Below are 21464 nucleotides of genomic sequence, written 5' to 3' on the forward strand. Positions count from 1 at the left end.
GTTCTGAATAATTATTAATAAAAACAATCTAATGTGCCTAACTCACTTCCACGTGTGAATTCATCACAGTGGAGAACATCAGTGACTGTGTCACAGCTAATTCTGTCCATCGGCTGAATCATAAAATCTTAAAGCCACATATCTCAGTTTCTTCCATTGTTGAAGCTTGTCTTACCAGATGTTCATTTTCTGCATTTTGACTCCTTAATGTCAGTGTAATGTTCAGTGTAACTGAACTACTTTTGTATTTGATATTTTCAGTTCCCAGGAGTTTTCAGCTACATTATTTGCAAGGGGAAGTTTTTCTGGGGGCTTTAAGAACAGTGAAAATGGTTTAATTTTCTGAGTCTCTCTCTGGCCATCTCCACCAGGACTTCTACTGATCTAATTCATTAATCAGTGCTTTGAATATTTTATGCTTCATACAGTACATGTCTGTCCCAGCTATGTAGAAAAGATTTTCATTTAGGAATAACAGCTCTTCTAGTGTTTTGGATTTGACAAAAAAATACATTTCCATATATACATTTTAATGAGGTCATTCATTTGGAGAGCTATATCCCCCAGATATTTTGTGACTAGAAAACTACATCTTTTGCTTGAACATAGAAATGGATCGTGGTTCACTTGAAAACGGACTCTAAATCAATCTTATTGTATATGTCTACACTGAAGGAAAAACTGACAGCAACGAGTCTGAAAGCCGAAAGTCCGTTGACTCAGGCTTGTGGGAATCAGCCTGCAAGATTAAAAATAGCAATGTATCCTGAAAACCTGAGTCAAGGGACCCAGGCCCTGAGACTGTATGTGAGGGGTTTTTCTTTATATGTAGAAATATAAAGAAAAACACATTCTTTATGTGTAGACATACCCTCAGGGGTATTGGTGAGAGAGAGTCCATGCAGGTTCTTTTATAGGATTTCTCTGTAACCCTTTCATCCTAAGAATCAATGTTGTTGTCACAAAGGCTGGTGGGTGACAGAAGTAGACTGTTGTAGCCCCTAGAGAGAGGTTAATCAAAGGTTCTGCCCCCTGGTCAGACCTGTTGAGGACACCAGTGAGGGGCAGTGGGACTAAGCCTAAGGGAGAGAGATGCAGGTCTGGGCCCAAGACAGGTGATGACTGGGAGCAGGAAACCTTATCAGGTGTCATGTGAGGAAGATCAGGAGATGGCGGTCTGAAGAGCTGTTGACCTTTAAGCTGTGACCCATCCCTCAGGCCCCTGAGAAATTGTCAGCATGGCCCTTTCTTGGAAGAAGTTGGAACACTCATGATACACAGCAATCATGGAATGCAGTCATAAAAGCAGATGAGTGTCCATATATATTTTAGTCGTCCTTAAGAACTTCTTTAGATCTCTTAAAAATATGTTTCCTCACAGCCCATGTAAATTAATGTATTGATAAAGTAGCGTGACTTAGCAGCCTCTGGGTTATTTATGTATAAAAGACACGGACATTACCCCAGAGACAGATTACTTCAGAAAGGAACATCCGTTAGGGACCATTTGATATTCATTGCAAAGAATGTATATTTAAACCTGTGGTGCCAGTTCTGTGCAAGAATGTTTTTTCCTTTAGTGTCATTCTTACATTCCTGTGGTGAGAGCATATAGTGAATTCAACAATGATTATCAGCAAAATATGCTGGTCTCTCAAACATTTCATTTCCATGTGCAGATTGTTTTCCTATGCAGGTAAGAGGGTTTGTGCACTGAGTAATTGTGGAAGCAAATTTAGAGGCTGTTTCTGAAAATTAAGCTACATCATATCATAGATATATTCAATTAAAAGGCAACATTTAGTGGGGAAATTTGACTGATCATAAAAATGAAGAAATAACAGAGTAGACAAAGACAGGGGGATGATAATATGAGCAGATATTCCTACTACTACTACCTTGCATATAGCACCTTTAATTTTAAAGGATCTCCAAACACTTCAGAAATCGTTTCATCACTGATGTACTGCTGTCTCTGGGATAGAGGGCAGGACCATGTCTGATAACCATTGCAGAACACACTGTAGGAAATCACATATTTACCAGCCATGCCAGGACAAACCTTGCTCGTCTGTAAAGTACCACATGACCTTTAGGACCATATTTTTATAAAAAGAGTCTGCATATTTATGCACATTTTCATGCTTACTTAATATAATTGCAGATGGGTCCCTACTATAATGCAGTTTTTACATATATGATCAAATTCAACCATGAGGTGGATTTGGTCCATGAAGTCTTTAAACACTGGAATCCAAACCACTGATGATCTGATTTCAATATATGGAAGAGATTCAGCAAAGAACAACAACTTGTATGAATCCCAAAGAAATCTCAGAGGCTATGTCTACACTCGCGGCTTCTTGCACCAGAAATATGCAAATGAGGCTAAGCATGGTATATCGCCAAGCCTCATTTGCATCCTAATGAGCCACCATTTTTGCAGAAGAGGCTCTTTTGCCAGAAGGAGCTGTCTACACTGCCCCTTCTTGCACAAGAAAACCCCTCTTGCACAATGCTGTTACGCCAATTATTTTCAGGAACAACGGCATTGTGCAACAGGGGTTTTCTTGCACAAGAAGGGGCAGTGTAGACAGCTCCTTCTGGTGGAACAGCCTCTTCTGCAAAAATGGCGGCTCATTAGGTATGCAAATGAGCAGGGCTCACCAAGCGACAGCAAGCCCCGCTCGCCAGCTGCGTGGTTTCGCATGGTTCTGCGCTCTGCGCCGGCACTTCCGGGTTGTAAACTACTCGCCACAGGCAAGTAGATTACATAATTTGTTGAGCCCTGCAAATGAGGCTCGGCAATATTCCACGCTTAGCCTCATTTGCATATTTCTGGCGCAAGAAGTCGCAAGTGTAGACATAGCCAGAGAGTGTTCACCCTCAGGAGCCTTGATGGTAAACATTTATGTGGAGTATTATGTGAAATACTTTAACAATGTTTATATTTTGGTCTGTTGGTGGCAACATTTAGATAGTGTGGATAACTTAAAATTGTTCAGAAAATTACTAATTTAACAATAGTGTATGGATACAACTTCCATTAAAAATATCCAAGTATCATATCTATTAACTTTGTAGTTTATATCCTGAAGACAGGAGCATATTTGGACCTCTCAGTATGTTTACACCAGATGATGAATTATGCTTCCACGATTCATGCTAATTTAGACTAAGTGATTCTTAATGATTATCCACCACAGTGTTCTGTGAGAAATCCATCTCTGGGGAACTCTACATCATGTAAAAGGTCTGAAGTAAGTCCATGAAGACACAGGAGGAAAGACATGAAATTATAAATGGATAATATACCTATAGAATTGCTGTATTAGCTTATTTCCCTTCACTCCCATCTCAGACAGCGATTACATTCTCTCTCCCTAGACCCCTTCTGTTGTAAGCTTCCTGTCTTTATAATCACTACCCAGCTCCTTCCACCCCTATGTGGGCTTCATCTCTAATTAATGCTGACTCACACCCTAGGTGCAGCCAAGGTATTGCAATTAGCATCTCAGCCAACATCACCCCCTTTGTCATCTGTGAGGGGTATACCCTCACATTGGGGTGGGGGTGCAAAACCTTAGTTGTGATTTATGTAGCTGTCAGGCTGGGCTGCTTTTAAGGTGTGCGGAGCTCAGCCTGGCCTATGAACTATCAGATATCCCTCTGTTGTGCTCATGCCTTGTGCAACTTAGTGGTAGTTACTGATCTCAACTGGGTATGAGGGAGTTTAATGAGAATGGCTGATCCTGCAGAGGATCTAAGAGAAGACTACTTAAGCAGAGCTGACCTCAGTCAGGAGAGAAGATCCCTGTGAGAGGATTAAGAATTCCCTGTTTGGATAAAAATTGGCACAATCATATATACCAAAGTGATACAATCAAAAAAATAAATGCATGTGAAATTGACAAATCAAATTTTAGAACAGAGTGGGGAGTGAGAGGGGAAGGTTAGTGTCTGTGAGGTAATGATATAGGGGTGATAATAGGGGAAGTTTCTGTGAGATAATGACATTAGGGGTGACAATTGGGGAAGCTATCTTTGTAATGGGTGAGATAATTAGAGTCTTTGTTTAGACCCATACATAAAGTGTCAAATTTAAGCATGAATGACAATTCTGAAGCTTCTCCTTGAAGTCTGGAGTTAGTCTCTTTGAAGCAATATGCATGTTTTAAGGTCATTGAAAGTGCTTCATAGTTCTGTCTTTTGTTTCAGCTAGACCAGACTAACACGGCTGCATCTCTATCACTATTCTGTTTGGATAAGGCCTAGTATATCCAGGCTGAATGATGCCCATGGGGAGCAGGTCAGGCCAAGCTCATACGGGGGAGTCCTGCAATATAACTTGGAGGGAATAGGGAGATTCCTGAAGTGAGCTGGAATCATTGGGGAAGGGAGGAAGGAAGAGAATTATGATACAGAGGCCCACAGGTGCCAAGTGCCAAAGGATTCACTAGGCTTAACTAGCAACTTCTGACAAACTCACTCCACCAAACACACTGTTTCATGGTCTCTATCCATAAAAGGTACTGAAAGCTAGTAATTTATTGATTCTCATAATCATGATAAGATGAGTCTGGGGAATATTTAAGGACTAAAAGAACTAAAATTATAAAAATTTCCCTTACGGTCTTGAAGTGAAAGCGAGTCACCAGGGAATGATATTTGTTGGTGGTATTGCATTTAAGCAGCAGGGAATCGTTGTCTCTTTGTGGCTAGCTAAATTATTATAATGTATTGCTCAATTGTCAGCCCTCACAACAACTCAGAGTGATTTTGCACGATGGGTTGCTAGACAACTCATTGGTTACAATGCTAGACTGTACTTGTTAATTCTCTGACCAAAAAAGCAGACATTATAATAAATCATCTCTAGGGCCCTACCAAATTCACGGCTATGAAAAACGTGTAATGGAAAATGAAATCTGGTCTCTTGTGTGCTTTTACTCTATGCTAAACAGATTTCATGGGGGAGAGCAGCATTTCTCAAATGGGGTGGGGGGGGGTGGGGTGTCCTGGCCCAAAAGAAAGTTGTAGGAGAGGTCACAGTATTGCCATCCTTACCTTTGCACTGCCTTCAGAGCTGGGTGGCTACAGAGAGGTGGCAGTGGGATGGTTGCCCACATCTGAAGGCAAGTGCCCCACCAGCAGTTGTCCAGAAGTAAGGAGGACAATACCATCCCATGTCAGCCTTATTTCTGCGTTGCTGCTGCTGGCAGCGGTTTTGCCAGCAGCCACCAGTCTCTAACTGCCCAGCTCTGAAGGTAGCTTTGCTTCCAGCATCAGTGCATAAGTAAGGATAACAATACTGCAATCCCCCTACAATAATTTTGTGACCCCCTCACACCTTTTTGGATCAGGATCCCTACAATTAATTTAAACACCATGAAATTTGACTTGCAAATAGCTGAAATCATGAAATGTATTTTTAAAATCCTATGACTGTGAAACTGACAAAAATGGGCTGTTAATTTCAGAAAGCCCTAACCATCAATCACCCTCATAGGATTAGGAGTCACAATCTCCAAAAGGAGATAAAGACTCAAAAACAACTAACTTTCCTATCTCTTAATACAGAAAATGTTTAAAGGACACTGTCAAGTTGGTTAGGCCAACAAACAATTTTTTTGTAACTTGAACATTCCTCTGCAATACTGGAAACACAAACACATCAGCATCCTATTAGTTCATTAGAATCAGGAAGTGAAATGGAGAAGAAATAAAACAAAGCCATTTTCCCTATCCCTGTCTGAGCTGAGTGACGTGCGAAAACCAAATAGCAAAAATCAAATGAGCATTAAATGTTTGTTTTAATGTTCTAAAGTTACTAGTGAAACAGGGAAAATTATTTTTTCCAGCTCAATTATCCTGAATCTTTTCTGTGTTCCTTTAAAAGTAACCAAATAGTTATTTAAACTAACACTCTTATTTAAACATCCCCAGCCTTGGGGAGGGAGAATGGAAGATTAAGGAGATCCAGCGCAGCATTTTTTAAAAACTTTGTACGAATCCAAGGACTGTGAACGTATCAATTGCTCAGCGCAGTACACGTGCCAGAACGTCGGAGGCGCTCTTTAGCAACCTTTCTGCCTGACTTGCAATCATTCAAATGTGATTAGCAAAATCCTCCTCCTTGTTATCGCTTGGTGACAGGGCTTCAAAGCAGTCACTAAAAGATGGGATGAACTCATGCATGACCATAGCTTTGGGCGTGCCTCCAACGTGGAATTGCTCCCGATTCACTTCATGTGTGGACACCCTCGTTCCAACACAAGAGCGCCTGGGTGCGGATTAGTTGAATGCACGTTACTCCCGGCTTGTTTGGTATTTGCAAGCCACATGTTACGGTTTGTCCTCGCCTGTCAAGTTGGTTACACAGCTGCCAATAGAGCAAACAGCTGTGGGGCTGGACAGGCGGCTCTCGGCCCCCTTCCCTTGGTAAAGACGTCCTGGCAAGCGCAGCCCCCTGCCGCCGGGGGAGGAAAACCTCCGCGCTGGAGCTTCGCAGGGAACAGGGAATTCGAAGGAAGAATCCCTCCCACTCACGTCACTCAAGAGGGAATCCCCGCCTCTCGTTCTAGAGAAGGGAGTCCCCGCCTATTCTGTCACTCAGGCGGAAGGGGAATCCCCGCCCACGGCGGCGTTTCTGCGGGGATCTGGCCCCTCCCACGCCCCGCACGAGGGGGAGGCGGGGTTCAGGCTGCCCTGGGGGAGGGAGGCTGAGTCGGCGGGAAAGCGGGTGTTGCGGGGAGCCTGCACCCGGCCGAAGTGCTGCCTGCGGCTACGTGGGGGCAGCACCCCCCGCTGTGTCCGAGCTTGCGCTGCAGGGGGAGCTGGGGCTCGTAGGGAATCCCGCTGTGCAGCTGGGGGCGAGGTAGCCCGGGGGCGGGGCGGGGATCTTAGAAAGGGAGACGGGGGGTCTCCCGGCTGCGGAAAGGGCCAAGTTCGGCGCGCTCCCCCCATTGCTGCCCCCGGGCCCGGCGGGGTGAAGGGCTGGCAGCCCCGCTCCCTGCCCGAGCCCCGCTGGGCAAGGAACCCCCGGGGCCCCGCTGCACGGCCAGCTCCACCCCTGCCCGCGGCTTCTGCCCAGCACCGGGGAGCCCGGCTTCGTAACTAGCCGCACCGCAGCGAACTTCAGCTGCTGGGACTTGTCACCCGGGCGGGGCAGGGGTCCGGCCGGGATATAAATAGCCGCCACCGCCGCACTGGGAGCCGGTCGCCTGGGGCGCGGGCAGAGTCTCCAAGGAGCCTGTCGCCCGGCCTCTGGTGCCGGAGCGAGCGAAGCCTTAGCCAGCCCCCAGAGCCGGGACCTGTAGCGGGAGCGTCTCGCCAGCCCGGGGGAGGGGCCCTGCAGCCCCGCCCACTCGGGAAAACAGGTGGGGAAAGACCCCGCACTCCTCCGGGCACAGCGTCCGCTCCCACCGCAGCCCGGCGAGCCCAGCCCCCTTCGCCCGCCCGCGAGAGACGAGCCGCCCCCCAGCTTGGGGACAGAAGTACAGTGCTCTACCCGCTGGCAGCCCGGATCCCCCCGCCCTGGGACTGGCCGGAGGAGCCCAGAGCCAGCGCCTGGGACTGGCCATCGGACCTGGTGGCAGGAGGTGAGTGGATCCCGCTTTGCTTTGCTTTGCTCTCCTCTCCTCCTGCAGGGGATCAGTCGGCGCAGAAATGACACCAGGCGCTGGTTTAGCAGAGGAAGGAGGCAGGGAAATCAAATGTCTGTTTTTTTTTTTTTTTAAATTGTGGCTTGTCAAGAAATGTGACAGTCGGGAGATCGGTTTTGGTAGAAGTCAAGTAAATTAAATGAACCCTTCCTCACAGCTCTTTTCTTTTTCTCTAAGCATCCAGTAACTTCGTGGGTATATCGAAATCCGCCCAACTCTCCTTCGTGTATCTGTCTGTAGTTTGCATTACCACTTGCTGAATATGTTAGGTGTTTACCGTGATCTGCAGCTTCCAGACCTTTGTGTGATTTCACCCTTCAGTGTTCGTTGGTAAAATCTCTAGTGCCAGCATTATCTGAACTATAAAAGACTGGGGTCACCTTTCCCCACCTACTAGCACAAACCTGAGTCGTGCAGAAGTAATAAGTGCAGCAAGGCATCATTTAACAACATGCACCTTAATTTGTTGGAAATCTTGAGTCTGGTAGGATACTGGAGGAACGGGGACCAGTGTCCTTCACCCTCCTGCCTGGATACAAGTGCCTGGACTCTCAGCCACATGCTATTGCAGTAGATTATAGAGACACTCACAGATGGTAGCAGGCAACAACCTCTGCCTTGAGGATTTTAATTAATTTCTCATGCATTGTGGATTTTAATTCATTTTAAAATTACCTGCATGACTGTCCTTCAGTGGAATGGAATCTGGGGGACATTAGCAAGCAGGAAATCAGTTGAGTTTTTTTTTAAAGCAAGTAATTCCCTTTCTGTAGCAACCTAATAAAGTCAGACAGCATGAAACATCTGGCTGATTTTTTTTTATTGCCAGAAAATAGTTTGTCATTAAATGCATTTATCTACACAAACCAGGCTTTGATATATACAATGGTGTAAGCAGCCTACGAGGAATTAAAAAACCACAACAGAAGGGTGAGGAAAACATCAAGGGCTGGCCTTAAAACCTATTGAAACAGAAAATCTCATGCATGTTAAATATATTGCTTCTCTTTCAGGTGGCCTGCAGAACTTTGCTTGTCTTTCAATGGTACCTTTGGTTGTTGAAATAGCCTATGTCTCCTTAAAAGTGTAGCAGAACAATTGTTCTCTATGGCTATGTCTACACTGCACAGTTATTTTGGAATAAGCTATTTTAGGAATAGTTATTCTGAAATAGTTTATTTCAAAATAGTACATCTACACTGCAGGGAAGCCTCAAAATTAATCCAAGGCAGGTTTCCCTAATGTAGACATACTATCTCTATTTAGAGCCCCAGGAGGGATAACTTAGAATGGCTCTGGTGAGGGGCTATTTCAAAATAGCCGAAGTGGAGTGTCAACACAGCCCCTATTCCAAAATAGCTATTTTGGAATAGGCATTATTCTTTGTAGAATGAGGTTTACACAAGTCGGAAATAACGGAATCACTGTGTAGATGCTTGCATAGTTATTTCAGAATAACAACCATTATTCCGAAATAACTTTGCTATGTAGACACACCCTAGCTGTTTGGCTCAGGAGGACCCATGTGTAAATCTTGACAGTTTGTGGTAGTGGTGTTGCGAGACCTGACACCCCTGATCACAGCACCACTCACTCAAATTTGGCCTGACCAGTCCCTGCCATCATGACAGAGAGGCAGCTTGGCCAAACCTGAGAGGAGTTGTGACCCTGTGTGCTGGGTCACAACTCCCAAAGCAGTATGCTAAGCCCAGCCAGCCCTGTGGGACCAGAGCAACTGCTGCAGGCTGTGTGGGAGTTACAGGTGTTAATTTCAGATTAATTGGCTAATCGAATAGTTGATGAAATTTCCATCGACTATTTGATTACTCGATAAGTGCACCTCTGCCTTTGAAGTGTAGCAACAGCCCCAGGGACTCCCCAGCTGGCCCCAGGCTCCATGTGGCACTGCTGCTTTTAAGCACCCCTTCTCCTCCCCCTTGCTGCCTCTTTCTGATAGAGGCAGCAAGGGGGGGTGGGGAAGAGACTCATCCACTCGTTGTTCACATCCCTAGAGTGGGATTGGCTTTCCTTTCTCCCTCCGCCCCCAGGCCTCTCACCCCTGTTTCCCAGGGCCAGAACTTGACCCATAAGCCCCTCCTTCCCTGGCCTTCTGTGCATCAATTGGGCCATTCTGGTGATCCTGTTTTAGATCAATGCTCGGAAGAATAAACTGGGATCTTACTCCATCCTTAACTTCACTTTTTCTGCCCCTCTTTGCTGTTTCTGTGGATCTCTCCCTAATTGTAAGACATCAGTACATCACAGTTTTCATGAATTTCCGTGCAAACACTCATCTGTTGCTGTGGTCTTGGAGGTGAAGCACAGAAGTGTTGTAGCTCATGGGGGAACTGGCCAAAAGCCACTGTTCACTATCAGGAGGCACAGAATTGGAGGGGTCTCAGTGGGGACTGAAATGATGATGCCTGACATCTAAGGGCACCATTTCGGGAGAGGGGGGCAGCAGCCGTGCGCTTTGGGATGTGACTTGCTTTTGATCCCTCCTCCTTCTCTCCCCCCCCCCCCAAACTATCAGGGAGTGAATGGAAGGTCCTTGCATGCCGCTCACACCTGGCTGGTGAGCTCCCTTCAGTAGCCAGGTGTGAGGGGCATGCACAGAATGCAAGCACTTTCCCCTCACTCTCTAATAGTGGGCGGGAGGGGGGGGAAGAGATGGGATGAAAAGCAAGCCACGTTCTAGTGCACACGGCTGCTGCCCCCCTCTCCCAAAAAAGCGCCCTTGTTGACCTCATGTAGTTGCAGTGTTTTAAGATTGTCTACGTTACAACAGCATGGACTAGCTGCCTGTGGATGATTGTGCACCCTGGAATTGGCAAGATTATGTGTTATAGTTTCCTCCTCCACTCCCATTCCTCCCATACTCCTCTCTCTTTCATCTAATCTATTCCTTCCATTCCCCTACATAGGTGACTTGTGGTAGCACCCCGGAGATGCACTGCCCTCCCTTGTGCCCATTTTAATTGCTAAATGGGGTACCCTGTCTTTCTCAGTGGCCCACCCCACACCCCATCTCTCCGCAAACACCAGTTGCTTCTGGTTGCCCATATGTTGCCACTTCTGAGAGGGCCTGTTGTAGGGCACCTTTTTGACTGTCTTGCTCAGTTCCTGCTCTGGAGGAATTCTCTCCCATCCTGCAAGGGCCTATAGTCATTAGGAGAATCCCTCTCCAAGTTGCATTACAGAAATAACCTTCTTAAAACCAGAATGCGCAAGTGTGTTTAGATTATATATGGACTCTACTGCTTGCACCGAAGGAGGTTTACCTTATGTTTTGGTATTTAGTCAATTTCATCAACAGTTAAAATCTTCTGAAAAAGTGGATTAAGGTGAATGTTTCTGGATTAAAAGACTCATAATGGTTCCTTTATGAATTTCTGGGCGTCTGTTTTTGTGTGTGTGTCTCTTTACTTACCCATCAAAATTTCAGGGCCATAAACATAAACATGGGTAGACAAACACTGACTCATGCAAAAATAAGCTTTTGAGGCCAGAAGTAATGAATTGCTACAAATAATGACAATTTCTTGGAGCAGGCACAATCTTCTGATTGTGAAGCTGAGGGAGGAAAAAATTATTCTCCATGATTAAGGATATGAATTTTCACTGTCGACCTGAAAAACTATCAATGGAAACTTTCAGAGGTTACCAAGATCTGGGAATATTACTTGTCCTGCATTTTTCACCAGCATGCTCCATTTCCCGAAGGGAACATGCACATGTCCATTTTGCAAAACAAGCAACTGAGAGACAGAGGTCAAATGACTTTGTAGAGGGCACATGGAAGTTTGGAAAGCCCTGATCTCTGAGATAGAACTATGTTCCCTCCACTAGGCCACAGTGTCTATCATCCATATTGCTTCAAAGCTATTTATTTAGCTAGAGTAAGCTTCTGCCTTAGCTAATCAGTATAAAAGAAAAGGCCCTAGTTCACTTGGGTCCAGTGAAAAGGTTCTTTGAAGCTGTGTTTCATCTGATTATTTGTGGTACTGCAGCAAGCATCTCCCTATCTCTCCCCCCTAGCCTTGCATAGTTGAGCAAGAAGGTGACAAAATGGAACTGCGCAAGCCTCAGGTCAGATGAGCAACTGCCCAGGATCCTCTCTGAAAGACGGAATAGAGCAACTCTGACATTATTTAGTTCGGCCCTGCCAAGGTCTGCAGAATGCTTTTGAAATCTTAGGGTTTTCCCCCTCCTTTGTTTAGCTTTAAAAAGTAAACGGACTTCTAGCTTCAAAAATCAAAGTAAAATAACATCTGTGACAGAGTAATTTGGCTTTTGTTACTGTTTAAAGTATCAGTGATATCAAATGCATTTCAATTCTTTAAAGGTTGGTTGAATTGCAGTGAATTAATGCCTAGGAATATTAACTATTTAATGTAGAAATATGCTGTGTATGTCACACACTTCTAAAGTCTTATGCTGAAGTGTCACACACTTCTAAAGCATTACTGTTCTAAAGTTCCTGTCGTCAAGAATAAGGCTATGTCTACACTGCTCTTCTCTTGCAGAAAAACATATGCAAATTAGGCAAAGTGTGGAATATCGCTGCACCTCATTTGCATAGTTAATAAAACTCCATTTTTGCGCAAGAGGCTTTTGCGCAAAAAGGAACCATCTACACGGCTCCTTTTTGCACAAAAAACCCCTCTTGCACAAGAGCCATTCTTCCACATTTTTTTTCCGCGGAAGAATGGCTCTGGCGCAAGAGGGAGTTTTTGTGCAAAAAGGAGCCATGTAGATGGCTCTTTTTTGCGCAAAAGCCTGTTGTGCAAAAACAGAGCCTCCTTAATTATGCAAATGAGGCATGGCAATATTCCATGGTTAGCCTCATTTGCATATGTTTTTCTGCAAGAGAGGGGCAGTATAGACAAAGTATTCTTTTGCTGAATTTTCTATTTCCTGGCCACAGCAAATATATGTCACTTTTTCATCTGGAAGGATTCCAATGCCTTTCACAAACTATTATGTATTTTAAAAAAATACTTGTTAAGGCATCATTAATGTTGCACTGTTGAAAAGGCAGAAGTCGGGAAATGCAAAAGCTGAGGTTCCAACAGCAATATTAACTTGGCTGTGCTACACAGCCTGTATGTTTTTATAGCATAAATCTTATAATACAAACAGGAATAGGTGGACAGCTTAATATAACCAGGGAAGTAGAAATAGAAAACAGTATATAGGGGCAGCATGGTTGAGTCCACATATGGTAGTTGGCTTTTATTCATCATCAGAAACATGAGACCTCCAACCACACAGTGCCCCCTAATGTCAGTCTGGAAAATATGTTCAGTAATGGAGGAATGTGTTACATATTGGATTGCTGACAGTGGTTCCTGGGGCACACTGGTGTTTTTTTTTTTTTTTTTTTAAAGTTTGCTATCCCAGAACCAGGAGTGGGCGGGCCTGGCGGAGTACCAGGAATTTCCCGGTGGGCTGTTGTGTCTGCACGTCGTTGCCCCTCACTCCAAGCAGCTCCACCTCTGCACGCCATTGCCCCTCACTCCAAGCCTGACCCGCTGCCTGCACCATGTGCCGGACATGACGCAGGGGGCAGGGCTTGAGAGGCATGCAGGGGTAACGTTATGGAGAGGGCTGTTCTCAACTCATTTCCCGGGCCTATTTTGATTGCCAGTACGCTCCTGCCCAGAACGGATGAGTCTCTAACCCTGTTCAGTTTGTCAGACCAGCCAGAGCCTAACTAAAGGTGCTACCACTTCATGTCCAATTACTCGCAGCCACCAAGTAATGCTACCCACTGAAAGAGGTAGCAGTTCTTTAAGCTAATTCTCAGTAGACTATATGCAAAAAAGAGGACAGGAATTCAGCGTTATAATTAAATAATAGGGAATAGACCACATCAACCTTATTAATAGTCTGTTATAATTTTAGAAAATAAAATGTTTGATCTTAACAGACTTCTTGGAATATATGACCTACAGAGTTTAAGGCTGGAAATCTAGTCTAACTTCCTGTGTATCACAGCCATTTAATATCAGCTAGTCATCCCTCTGGGCCTAGTGTTTGCATAAAGACTGTCATAACCCAGTATGCAGTGTGTTATCTTTCAGCAATAGCTCCTTGACTATAAAAAGGTTCACCAGTGTGTGTGATGTCTGTGATTACATTCTTTGGCACAAGCTACCAAAATCAAAAGAGCGTTCCCTTTTTGTTGAAAGAATCATTTCATTTAACAGGAGCAGTGCACACTAACAATCTGACAAATTGTTATCAACGCAACCTAATAATTTTCTTTGAGAGTGTAACAAGCCCTGTGGATGGGGGAAACAGTAGATGTTATAGCTCCACTTTAGTAAGGCTTTTGATACTGTCTCATGATCTTTTCATAAACAAATTAGGGAAGTATAGCCTAGGTTCGTCTCAGAGATGTAGCCATGTTAATCTGCATCTGCAAAAACAATTAGGAGTCCCTATGGCACCTTAAAAGACAAACAGATTTATTTGGGCATAAGCTTTCATGGGCAGAGACCCACTTTGTGAAATGCATCTGATGAATACTGGTTGAACCTCTCTAGTCTGGCACAGCAACATCTGTGGTCTGGGATGATTTTACTTGGCTGGATGTCCACTTACCATGGGTGTGTCCTAGTTTCCCACAGTCCCATAAAGTTTGATTACAGCCATCAGTCCTGGCTCTCAATGTTCTGTGCTGCTACTTAGGCCTATTTTACCCGTACATATCCCCTCAGAGCCCAGTAAGCAGTGGAAGTGTTGAGGATGGAAGATGATATTGACTTCCTGTTGTTCGGCACATTCTCTGGTTCAGCACTGGTCAGATCCCAAGGGTGCTGGACTAGAGAGGTTCAACCTGTATATGAAAAAAAGATGGCAAGATGCATCAGCCGAAGTGGATCTTTGCCCAGGCAAGCTTCTTCCCAAATAAATCTGTTAACCCTTAAGGTACTACAAGACTCCTCACTGTCATAGCCTAGATGTCAGTTTCACCTCAAACTGAAATCTGAGAAACCTGGAATAGCTTATTGATGTTCCAGTGTAGCATGCATTATGTGAGACTGGAGCATAAATGTTCTAACATTTATCATCTGGCAGCACATCACATGTGAACCAGAACACAGTGATGCTTAGGACCATAATATAAACTGAAATAAGTAATGAATCAATCAAAGGTTTTTGATGCAGTTATAATTAAAAATTTAAATGCAATTTTACAGAGTAAATCTGAACAGACACTAAGCCAACCAAAGCCTTCCTGACCTAGAGAATTAAGGAAAACTTCACCACTCAACCTTCCCCTTCCTTAACATCCAAAGTAGCAGACCTGGGCTTTATTGCACTGAGACACTGTGAGCATTCCAGGGCTCAGCTGCCTCCAGTGACAAGCCTGTTCCACTGGATCCCAGATGTTTCAATTCCGGGAGCACCTCAAGCACTCAGCTGATTTAACTATGGATATGTAGCTTGCTTCAGATTTCTTTCAAGCCCTCTACTTACCAGCAATGATGACACAGTGAAAGGAGAATTTAGGTGCCACCATATTGATTGCAGCCCTACTTCTCCATACTGTCCCCCTGAAGTATGTTGAGAAGGTTCATCTTTATGCACTGAGCTAGAAATTGGTGCTTGGATGGTCGTAAACCAACCTAGGTATGTTATCTGTACCACGTTTATGTCCATCAAGTACAGTCAGGCCTGAAACAATCAAAAATTTAGATAAAAAAGGGACTCCAGGATGCAGCACCCTGGCCAATATTTTTCCCCCAAAGTCTTTCTTTTGTTAAAATCATGCTTTTGGGAGTCTTAAATGATACTGGGGAAAGGGAGAAACAAATACGTAATTAGTCCAAACCAAAAGGCTTCCTGACATTATTCCAGGCCTATGTTCTAATCATGCCTGGTAAACAAGAAAAGTGGGGACCAGAGCCAAAAATGGTGGGTCAGAAAGTAGGCTTAATTGGTGGACAAAATGAGGAGATTGGTGGGCAGAATAACTTCTTCCTTTGGGAGTCCTAAAAGAAAGACTTGGGGGAAAATATTGACCATGGTGCTGCTATTTCGAAAGAGGCCTTATTCCCTGTCTACATAACACTTATTCCGAAATAGTTATTTTGGAATAGACGCTATTCCTCATAGAATGAAGTTTACAGAACTCGAAATAAGCAGTCCACTATTTTGAAATTATTTTGAAGCAGCTGTTTGGCTGTGTAGATGCTTGCGAAGTTATTTCAAAATAGCAGTCGTTATTCTGAAATAACTTTGCTATGTAGACATACCCTTGGTGCTCTCAGGGGTGGAGCTGCATCGAAACAGTTGCTCTTGACTTATTTTCAGGGACTTTCTTTAGTCTATCATTTTGCCTTTCATTTTGCTTTAGCCAGAGAATTTAATGCTGTGTAGTGAAAACTACCACATCGAAGTACTGTGTATCATAGCACCAGGAGCACTGGGAAGGAAAAGACCTGCTGGGTCATCCGGTCCATTTCTCTCGCCCATTGTATCTTTGCTAATAACACTATAATCTTTAATCTATTTTTAGCATGTCTAGGGATGGCTCTAGTGTCTGTTCTGTTGTCAATAGCCTCATAGCAATCCATGTAAAAGGCTGGTTATACGAATGTTGCATCTGGATTCCCAGAGTGATCACGGCTAAAGAACAATTACTTCATCAAGGGGGACTCCGATGCCTGTCTGATGAATTAGGTGCATCCATCCAGAACATACTGCTCTGTTCACTATTTTATATCCTGGTCCAGTTTAAATGGATAATTGATTGTGGCAATAACTGATGTAAAACAAAGAACAGTTACATTAAGAGTAATTAGGTTAATTTTGGCAGCCTCAATATGAAGCCAGAAGGAATGCTCCAGTTTGCAAGAAGGCAAAGTTACCACTTCATTCGTCTATGCAACTCTCCAAAGTATTAACAAGTTAATCAGGTGGGAGAGAGAGGGAATCAGAGTATTTCAGAGTGAACTGGAGTTCAAAGTTTCTTCATTAGTCATAAACTGCATAATTCCTGTGTTTCTGTCATGCATCTGGAACTGCACTTCAAAATGTAGTTGTCAGAAGTGTTACCTCATGTTCAGGGAAAACAGCTGCATAAAACTACCACTGAACTAACATCCTGTCTCTGTTTCTTATTTCGAGTAGTCTCTGAACAGAATTTCTTGCACTCTATATGAAAAATTTAGAAAAGTTGAGGGTGAGAGAATAGAATCTTGCACTGTAAATTATTTATTTGACTTATTGGAACCCAATATATTGTAAAAGGGTGATAATACTTCTCAATAAATTCAGCCTTCCTTTCCTATTTAGTAAGGTGCTTTCAGATCCTTCATAGATATTCTCTAAGGGTACGTCTACACAATAGCGTTATTTCAGAATAACATCAGTTATTCCGAAATAATATATTGTGCGTCTACACAGCAAGCCCATTATTTTGAAATAATGGGCTTTTGCTCCAACTTCTGTAAACCTCATTGTATGAGGAGTAAGGGAAGTCGGAGGAAGAGTGCTGTATTTCAAAATAAGTGCTGTATAGACGTACCCTAATTCTGAAATATTCTGTTTTGACTTCAGCTATGCAATTTGCGGTGCTCAAGTTGCGTAGCTCATTTCGAGTTTAGCCCTGCTGTGTAGACGTACCCTAATGGTGCAAAGAAGTTCTCTTATTGGAATGGTATGACACAACCTGAGTATTTTTTTATGCTTTCCCTTAATGCTTGGTTGGGTATATTCCTGCCTTAGCATATGGCTAGGAGAACTAAAATTGCATGATCATTAATGGATTTTATTTACCTGCACATGGCAAAACTAGAACCCAGTGTGAAGTAGTTACACCACTCAAAATGTTGGTGCAAGCAAATGACAAAATATGGAAAAGTAAAGATTGGTTTTATTTTGGATTCTGTTTTGGAAACAAATACTACAATACATTAATGAATTAATGTTATCTACTTTGTAATAAACTAATATATAATACTCTGCGTCTGTCTGATAGAGAAGCTGCTTATTTTATCATCTTTAATTGTATTTTTAAGCTGCTGAAACCAATACTGCAAATTCTTTCAAGTTGTTAAAGTATTTAGTTGACTTGATAGGACACTTCACAAACTCTTATGGAATCTGAAGGTGAACTACGTGAAACCAGTGTTACATGTTTATAAAAGACTGAACTCAGGACATTGCTGTAGCCGCTCCCTTTTGCTGCTGTTGGCGTCACTAGCTCAGTTTATTCTTCCCCCACCATGAAGGGAACCTTTCTTAACTGCTGGGACATGTGGTTGGCATTTATTCCTTCACAGTATAAATAGTCAAACGCAGTTTACAGTTTCATGTAAGCAATGTTGTTGGGTCTTTCTGCAACAGATTGCAAGAAAAACAATATAATGAAGCGTTTCCACTTTATTCATCTCAAGGGAAGGACTGCACAAAGACTTACAAAACGTTGGTGGGGATACCTTTCATGACCGAGTCCCTGCCTGTTTCCTTTCTCTCTACATGATGGAAAGCTGCATGAGAGAGTGGATTCATCTCTTATCCTTAAGTCTGTTGGCCAAATTCAGAGATGGTGTGTAAAGTGGTATAACTAATGTAAATGTGCTAACTATGGTTCTGCTGGCCCTATTTGTTTTTGCTTAACAGTGTGCAAGGGAGTCTAACTGAGAGTGCTGGGAAACAGAGGAAGGCCTAAGAAGGGACACGGTAGCTGCTCTTCTTGCTATTTTTCTGCCCAAATCTCTTCTAGCCTCTGTGTGTGTGAGATAAGCCCTATGTCACAGTGACAGGCATTCAGTATCTTTAGAGATTGTATTCTACATCTTGAGAAATAATTACTGCAACTCCTCCAGGAACTAAAAACTTTGGGGGTAATTTAATGCAGAATCCCTAGGCTGGTTGTGCATTTGTCCAGCCTTTGAAGTAGGGATGTAAATGACTAGTCAACAATCCGATAAGCTTCTGCTTATCAGATAGTCAACTAGTCCCTTGACTAGTCGCTTCCCCCACCTTGCTGCCTCTTGCAGAGGTAGCAAGGGGTGGGGGATGGAGAAAGGGAAAGCAGAAGCCAGTGCTGGGGGGAGCCAACTTAAAAGCCGGTTTCCCCCCCCCCCCCCAGCACCACCTCTGTGGGGGAGCTGGAGAAGCAAGGGAGTAGCAGGGACCAGATGCAAGCCAGGAATCACCTGATTCCCAGCTCACACCCAGTCTCAGATGCTGTGCCTCTGCTTTTTAATGTATTAAGAGCCTGCTGACTTTTAATACATTTAAAAAGAAGAGCCGCAGCGGGGTTAACTCCCACTGGGAGCTAACGCCACTGCGGCTCCCCTGCTTATCAACTAGTCAATGGAAAATCCATCAACTAATTGATTAAATTTAACATCCCTACTGTGAAGTGGTACCCCCTGGAATGAGGGCCAATGACTGGTTTTGCCCATTTCAGGTAGCCTTGGGGCTATAAAAGCTGGGTTTTGGACAAACTTGAGGACTTCAATTTTGATTCAGCAAATAAACATGATCTGTGCAATGATCCAAGGAATGACCCAACTCTATGGGTGAGTTGGAAAGGCTGGAACTTGTCACAGTCTCTATAGGACTAATGGGGCACTACTGATAAAGATGCCAGTTTTATGTGTATTCTCTGTATGCTTTTGTCTTGAAATAAATGTACTTTGCTTTGAAAGAGCAGTGTGGTCAGCAGTAAAACGTTGTCTTGTCCTTCGAGAGAAAGCAAAGAGCAGACTTGCTTGAGGATAATCACAGCAGAGTGCAAGGGGGGGTCCAGTCTAACCTCCAAGGTTCAGGAGTGAGTGGGACGTGGGTCTCTGCTCAGAGAGAGGTGATGGCCAGAGATCTGAGACCGGCGAAGGGATTCCTTGAGCAAACTATGGAGGAGGGTTAAAGAAGTTCCCCCTGAAACTGTGATACCCTTTTAAGGGAGATATAAGCTATACCGATAATAGGTCAGAGCTGAAGAAAATTAATTTGGCACCTAATGCAATAATTTACAGCAGCCTGCCTCTGTACTGTAACAGTAGATGGTAAATTGCAGAACCAGGGGCCATGTCAATTTTAAAAACAGGAGTTAAATGTAGTTGCAGGATGGGTGCTCTCGCCTTGGTAAAACCCCAGAGTTGGCAGGGGAACTCACATTTTCCTCCCCTCCCCGACCTGTCCCATGTTGCTGTGAGCAAAACCAATGAAAATAGGGGAAATTGACTGAACAGGAAGTGCAATGAAACTTACTGTACCGAAAGTGGTGCCAAAAGCACAAGAAATAGGGTGGGCCACAACCCTCTCCTCTTGTTTACACCAGCAGTCAACGGTGAACTCTTTGAGACAGAAGTGTGATTTTTTTTTTTCTTTTTTTGGATGGCATCTCGTAAAAATAAACACATGAAAAATGTTTCCACAGATGTTTTGGCCAAATCCAGTTCAGTTAGACTAGTGTGTCCCTCTTGAATAACTGGGCAAAATCTGGCACAATGTAAAAGTAATTTAAAATTAGGAGACGTTTGGATTAATATGAATTATTAAGATAACAAAGTCTCCCAGAAGCCAGGAGAAATGAGTGCATATTCACACTCCATTTTCAACATAAGTATTAATTTTTAAATGATAGAATTCCCAGTTGCCCCTACTCACTTTCATTTTCTCTATTCTAGAAGTTCACTTTGTTTCTTTGGCACTCCGCTGTGCCAAGTATGTACACTACTTGGATGGAAGTAGAGCGCAATGCAGATCTCTGCACATATGAATTGAGCATTCACAGCGATAGCGATGGTATCCTAAAATGAATGATCAGATTCTGTTCTACTCACATGTACGACACACCTGCAAGAAGCAAAAAGCTTTTCATTTTATTCCTGGCAAGACCAGATGCGTGCCTAGGAAAGCAAAGTTGCATTATGTTGATGGTGCTCTGAAATGAAGTTTGGCTTGGCAGGATAGAGACATGGAAAGGCCATCATGATGGAAGCATAAGAGGAGAAAGGAAAGATTATTTCTATTGTGATAGTACGTAGGGGACCAAATCATGTTGTATGAACATACATAAGAAAAAGATGGTTTCTGTCTTGAAGATGTTGCAGTCTAAGTGTAAAAAAGAGAACAGCTGGATACCGCAGTCAAATGTGGAGGGGCCAGACTATTCTGATCACCAGTATGCCTGCTGCCAGGTAAGTTTTCTGAAGGCACGACAGCAGAGGAGAGTTTAAGGAATTTGAAGGGAGACACTACACTGAATTGGCGAGGTTTATGGGGAGCTTCTCCCAATCATAACAGTGTAATAATGGAAGAGAGTGTATGGTGCTTACTAGAAAACCTGAGAAATGGTTCATCACAACTGGCATCGCTGATGGAGTGGAGACAAGGGTCCACATCTCAATAGAGATGAGACTAGGGGTGTGGTAGGATCACCCTCTCAAAGGCCTTGGTGAAGACAAGTGGTTTGTGCTTGATGTGATAGAGAAAGGAGAGCTGTGAGGGGACTGACGTGGCTTTCAGTAATTGTCAGTTATCTTTTTTTATAGTAAACAGTGAAGCTGTCATAAATGATCTGCAAAAGGAGTATAGCAAACTGAATTCATGGGTTTTTAAGCAGCTAGACAAAATTACAACTGGGAATGTTTTAATGGTTCCTTAGGCAGTGACTTGCCTATGGGAGCAGGTCTTAAGTGAATGTTTCTCTATATATTTTATTATGTGAATTAGCAGACTTGATAAGTACATATACAGCAATGCTGCCAGCAGGCCACTTAGTGTGATGACATGGATGGAGATGGCGGGGAGGGGTCTGAGAGGCTGTTA

The 21464-nt window shown here is 43.6% G+C and overlaps 1 protein-coding gene across 4 annotated transcripts in view; it reads left to right on the plus strand.

The window, feature by feature from the left end:
* Positions 1-6647: 6647 nt before the first annotated feature.
* PDZD2 (PDZ domain containing 2) overlaps positions 6648-21464 on the plus strand; it is a 309904-nt gene continuing 295087 nt past the window's right edge. For all 4 annotated transcript variants that reach the window (XM_075932594.1, XM_075932596.1, XM_075932597.1 and 1 more), the window contains exon 1: positions 6648-7601. The gene's annotated coding sequence lies outside the window, so the exon portion shown is untranslated. The remainder of the gene's footprint in view (positions 7602-21464) is intronic.

The sequence above is a fragment of the Pelodiscus sinensis genome, chromosome 6 (genome assembly GCF_049634645.1).
Source record: "Pelodiscus sinensis isolate JC-2024 chromosome 6, ASM4963464v1, whole genome shotgun sequence".
NCBI lineage: Eukaryota > Metazoa > Chordata > Testudines > Trionychidae > Pelodiscus > Pelodiscus sinensis.